This window comes from Lucilia sericata, unplaced genomic scaffold (genome assembly GCF_015586225.1).
Source record: "Lucilia sericata isolate MDLA Ls3-8-SP2 unplaced genomic scaffold, ASM1558622v1 Contig002158F_arrow, whole genome shotgun sequence".
Classification (NCBI taxonomy): Eukaryota; Metazoa; Arthropoda; class Insecta; order Diptera; family Calliphoridae; genus Lucilia; species Lucilia sericata.
In genome coordinates, this window is record NW_023995999.1 from 45,005 (window position 1) to 51,327 (window position 6,323).

The window sequence follows — 6,323 nt, forward strand, 5'->3', positions numbered from 1 at the left end:
ATAGTCTAGTCTATAGTCTAGTCTATAGTCTAGGTATATAGTCTAGTCTATAGTCTAGTCTATAGTCTAGTCTATAGTCTGTCTATAGTCTAGTCTATAGTCTAGTCTATAGTCTAGTCTATAGTCTAGTCTATAGTCTAGTCTATAGTCTGTCTTATGGTCTCTAGTCTAGTCTATAGTCTAGTCTATCGTCTAGTCATAGTCTAGTCTATAGTCTAGTCTATAGGTCTAGTCTATAGTCTAGTCTATAGTCTAGTCTATAGTCTAGTCTATAGTCTAGTCTATAGTCTCGTCTATAGTCTAGTCTATAGTCTAGTCTATAGTCTAGTCTATAGTCTAGTCTATAGTCTAGTCTATCGTCTAGTCTATAGTCTAGTCTATAGTTAGTCTATAGTCTAGTCTATAGTCTAGTCTATAGTCTAGTCTATAGTCTAGTCTATTAGTCTAGGTCTATAGTCTAGTCTATAGTCTAGTCCCTATAGTCTAGTCTATAGTCTAGTCTATAGTCTAGTCTATTCAGTCTATCTAGTCTATAGTCTAGTCTATAGTCTAGTCTATAGTCTAGTCTATAGTCTAGTCTATAGTCTAGTCTATAGTCTAGTCTATAGTCTAGTCTATAGTCAGTCTATAGTCTAGTCTATAGTCTCGTCTATAGTTCTAGTCTATAGTCTAGTCTATAGCTAGTCTATAGTCTAGTCTATAGTCTAGTCTATAGTCTAGTCTATAGTCTAGTCTATAGTCTAGTCTATAGTTAGTCTATAGTCTAGTCTATAGTCTAGTCTATAGTCTAGTCTATAGTCTAGTCTATAGTCTAGTCTATGTCTAGATCTATAGTCTTAGTCTATAGTCTAGTCTATAGTCTAGTCTATAGTAGTCTAGTCTATAAGTCTAGTCTATAGTCTAGTCTATAGTCTAGTCTTATTCTAGTCTAGTCTAGTCTAGTCCTATAGTCTAGTCTATAGGTCTAGTCTATAGTCTAGTCTATAGTCTAGTCTATAGTCTAGTCTATAGTCTAGTCTATAGTCTAGTCTATAGTCTAGTCTATAGTCTAGTCTATAGTCTAGTCTATAGTCTAGTCTATAGTCTAGTCTATAGTCTAGTCTATAGTCTAGTCTATAGTCTAGTCTATAGTCTAGTCTATAGTCTAGTCTATAGTCTAGTCTATAGTCAGTCTATAGTCTAGTCTATAGTCTAGTCTATAGTCTAGTCTATAGTCTAGTCTATAGTCTAGTCTATAGTCTAGTCTATAGTCTAGTCTATAGTCTAGTCTATAGTCTAGTCTATAGTCTAGTCTATAGTCTAGTCTATAGTCTAGTCTATAGTCTAGTCTATAGTCTAGTCTATAGTCTAGTCTATAGTCTAGTCTATAGTCTAGTCTATAGTCTAGTCTCTAGTCTAGTCTATAGTCTATCTATAGTCTAGTCTATAGTCTAGTCTATAGTCTAGTCTATAGTCTAGTCTATAGTATGTCTATAGTCTAGTCTATAGTCTAGTCTATAGTCTAGTCTATATCTAGTCTATAGTCTAGTCTATAGTCTAGTCTATAGTCTAGTCTCTAGTCTATCTATAGTCTAGTCTATAGTCTAGTCTATAGTCTATCTATAGTCTAGTCTATAGTCTAGTCTATAGTCTAGTCTATAGTCTAGTCTAGTCTAGTTATAGTCTAGTCTATAGTCTAGTCTATAGTCTAGTCTATAGTCTAGTCTATAGTCTAGTCTATAGTCTAGTCTATAGTCTAGTCTATAGTCTAGTCTATAGTCTAGTCTATAGTCTAGTCTATAGTCCTATAGTCTAGTCTATAGTCTAGTCTAGTCTAGTCTATAGTCTAGTCTATAGTCTAGTCTATAGTCTAGTCTATAGTCTAGTCTATAGTCTAGTCTATAGTCTAGTCTATAGTCTAGTCTATATTCTAGTCTATGGTCTCTATAGTCTAGTCTATAGTCTAGTCTAGTCTAGTCTAGTCTAGTCTATAGTCTAGTCTATAGTCTAGTCTATAGTCTAGTCTATAGTCTAGTCTATAGTCTCTAGTCTATAGGTCTAGTCTATAGTCTAGTCTATAGTCTAGTCTATAGTCCAGTCTATAGTCTAGTCTATAGTCTAGTCTATAGTCTAGTCTATAGTCTAGTGTCTATAGTCTATAGTGTAATCTATAGTCTAGTCTATATCTAGACTATATTCTAGTATCTAGTCTAGTCTGTAGTCAGTCTAGTCTATTCTACCTAATGTCTATTCTACAGTCTACTCTACAATCGGCAACTTTAGATTTTAAAAAACTTATATAGAGATCATAAAGTTATTATATTACGATGTTAAGAGTCTCAGTCCGTGGTCCTAAGAATTTTCAATATAGCTCCCAAGATATTTTTTCAAATTTAATTGAAAATTTTATTGAGTTTCATAAATGAGTACATATATAAAAACCGATTTAATTTGAATACCCAAATTTCTTCCTTACCGATGAGTAGCGCTGGTACATAAACACTTTTGACCTTGATTGCATATCGAATAGTTAGTCAAATCATGTTGATTTAAATACTGCGTTTATTGTCTATAAACTAAAACCTTAGGAGAATATTAATCCAAAAAACAGTAAGTAACCAGAGCTTTGACCAAAAAGTTTAGTTTAAGTAGTGACAATGACATTGAAAATATTTATTGAATATGGGGATTTTTGTTGAAATACGCAGCTTAATAATAAAAACAATTGCATTAATAACTTAAAATATTTATGCAGACATTAATTCAAAATTGATTTAGTATTGACATAAATTTAATATTTTGACAAATATTTATAAAAAAACCTTTATATGAAGGGATCATGTCAAGTGCTTGTCATTAAAGATATCAATTGGGAATTAAATGCAAAACGGAAAAATATTTTAAAATATTTCAGTGTGCTGTTGTTTAGAAAAATATTAAATTTACTCAATTACTTCTGTTTTAACATTAAATTTACTTAAAATAAACATTTCGTATGTGTTTGTTTGCTTTATGATTTTTTTAAAACCTTGCTCTAGTTTTTTAATAATTTTTTGGTAAAATCTAAATCTTATTGTATTTAAAAACTATTGTGGGAGAAAGAGATTTCATTTAATTTTATTGTTTAGTTAAAAAACATATTAAAGTATTGTTATTATAAATACTATTTATTAAAGTTTATTAACTTTTGTTAATGTGTTTACAAATAAATGTTTATAAATGTATTGTATTATTATTATTATTATTTTTAATCGTTTTAACCATCAAAGTGAAAATTTTTCAAGTTAATATCATTTATTAATGAGTTTTAATTATGATTATACTTTTTAATACAATTGATTAAATGTTACTGTGGTAATTTAAGTTAATAAATGATAATTTTGAAAAAGTTATTAATGGAGTTTGAAATAGGGTATTGGATTTTGAAAGAATGGCTATAAGCTAGAGACTAGACTATAGGCTATACTTTAAACTAAACTATAGATAACAATATGGACCAGACTATAGAATATACTATAGACTAAACTATAGACTAGACTATAGACTAGACTATAGACTAGAATATAGACCAGGCTATAGACCAGGCTATAGACTAGACTATAAACTAGACTATAGACTAGACTATAGACTAGACTATAGACTAGACTATAGACTAGACTATAGACTAGACTGTAGACTAGACTATAGACTAGACTATAGACTAGACTATAGACTAGACTATAGGACTAGACTATAGACTAGACTATAGACTAGACTATAGACTAGACCTATAGACTAGACTATGACTAACTATAGACTAGACTATAGACTAGACTATAGACTAGACTATAGACGACTATATTAGACTATAGACTAGACTATAGACTAGACTATAGACTAGACTATAGACTAGACTATAGACTAGACTATAGACTAGACTATAGACTAGACTATAGACTAGACTATAGACTAGACTATAGACTAGACTATAGACTAGACTATAGACTAGACTATAGACTAGACTATAGACTAGACTATAGACTAGACTATAGACTAGACTATAGACTAGACTATAGACTAGACTATAGACTAGACTATAGACTAGACTATAGACTAGACTATAGACTAGACTATAGACTAGACTATAGACTAGACTATAGACTAGACTATAGACTACTATAGACTAGACTATAGACTAGACTATAGACTAGACTATAGACTAGACTATAGACTAGACTATAGACTAGACTATAGACTAGACTATAGACTAGACTATAGACTAGACTATAGACTAGACTAGACTAGACTATAGACTAGACTAGAGACTATAGACTAGACTATAGACTAGACTATAGACTAGACTATAGACTAGACTATAGACTAGACTATAGACTAGACTATAGACTAGACTATAGACTAGACTATAGACTAGACTATAGACTAGACTATAGACTAGACTATAGACTAGACTATAGACTAGACTATAGACTAGACTATAGACTAGACTATAGACTAGACTATAGACTAGACTAGACTAGACTATAGACTAGACTATAGACTAGACTATAGACTAGACTATAGACTATAGACTAGACTATAGACTAGACTATAGACTAGACTATAGACTAGACTATAGACTAGACTATAGACTAGACTATAGACTAGACTAGACTAGACTAGACTAGACTAGACTATAGACTAGACTATAGACTAGACTATAGACTGGACTATAGACTGGACTATAGACTAGACTATAGACTGGACTATAGACTGGACTATAGACTAGACTATAGACTAGACTATAGACTGGACTATAGACTAGACTATAGACTAGACTAGACTAGACTATAGACTAGACTATAGACTAGACTATAGACTAGACTATAGACTGGACTATAGACTGGACTATAGACTAGACTATAGACTGGACTATAGACTGGACTATAGACTAGACTATAGACTGGACTATAGACTGGACTATAGACTAGACTATAGACTAGACTATAGACTGGACTATAGACTAGACTATAGACTAGACTATAGACTAGACTATAGACTAGACTATAGACTAGACTATAGACTAGACTATAGACTGGACTATAGACTGGACTATAGACTAGACTATAGACTGGACTATAGACTGGACTATAGACTAGACTATAGACTAGACTATAGACTAGACTATAGACTAGACTATAGACTAGACTATAGACTAGACTATAGACTAGACTATAGACTAGACTATAGACTAGACTATAGACTAGACTATAGACTAGACTATAGACTAGACTATAGACTAGACTATAGACTAGACTATAGACTAGACTATAGACTAGACTATAGACTAGACTATAGAATAGACTATAGACTAGACTATAGACTAGACTATAGACTAGACTATAGACTAGACTATAGACTAGACAATAGACTAGACTATAGACTAGACTATAGACTAGACTATAGACTAGACTATAGACTAGACTATAGACTAGACTATAGACTAGACTATAGACTAGACTATAGACTAGACTATAGACTAGACTATAGACTAGACTAGACTAGTAGACTAGACTAGACTATAGACTCGACTATAGACTAGACTATAGACTAGACTATAGACTAGACTATAGACTAGGCTATAGACTAGACTATAGACTGGACTATAGACTGGACTATAGACTAGACTATAGACAAGACAAGTCTATTGACAACACTATAAACTAGGACTAGACTAGACTATAAACTATACTACTTCCTAAAAATAATTAAATATTATGCCAGTTCTTATTAAGTTGAATCCATAAATAGTTAACAATAGTTACAACTTCTCAACCCTTCTTAGTATAAACAACAGTTAATCTGTCACTCATCTTTTGAGCCCAAAACTTTAAACGTTTCATATGCAAATATTCATTTAAAAATTAAGAAAATTTAAACAAATATGCCAATCGTGGTAGTGACACACATAAATATTTCCTCTTATTTATCGGTTAACAATCAATCATTTCTAAAAACGTTTGTGAATAAGACAAACACTCAATGAAAACAAATCTTCACTGGTGTTAGAAAAAATTTGATTAATTTAAATAAATTACCTTGTATTTAAACTAAATGCCATATTTAAAAAAAGCCTAAAAAAATAGTATAAACAACATGTCGTTCCAACAAACAGAACAAAACTAAAACGAGTTATAGAGTTTGACAGAAAAACACAAAAACCAATAAACATAATCAAATAGTTATACTACTAACAGCATTAATTCATTTATAATGACCTAATGTGTCAATCATTTGAAATGAAATATAAATTAAATCTCATCAAAAATAAAACACTATTAACATCACACCCTCTTAGATTTTATTTA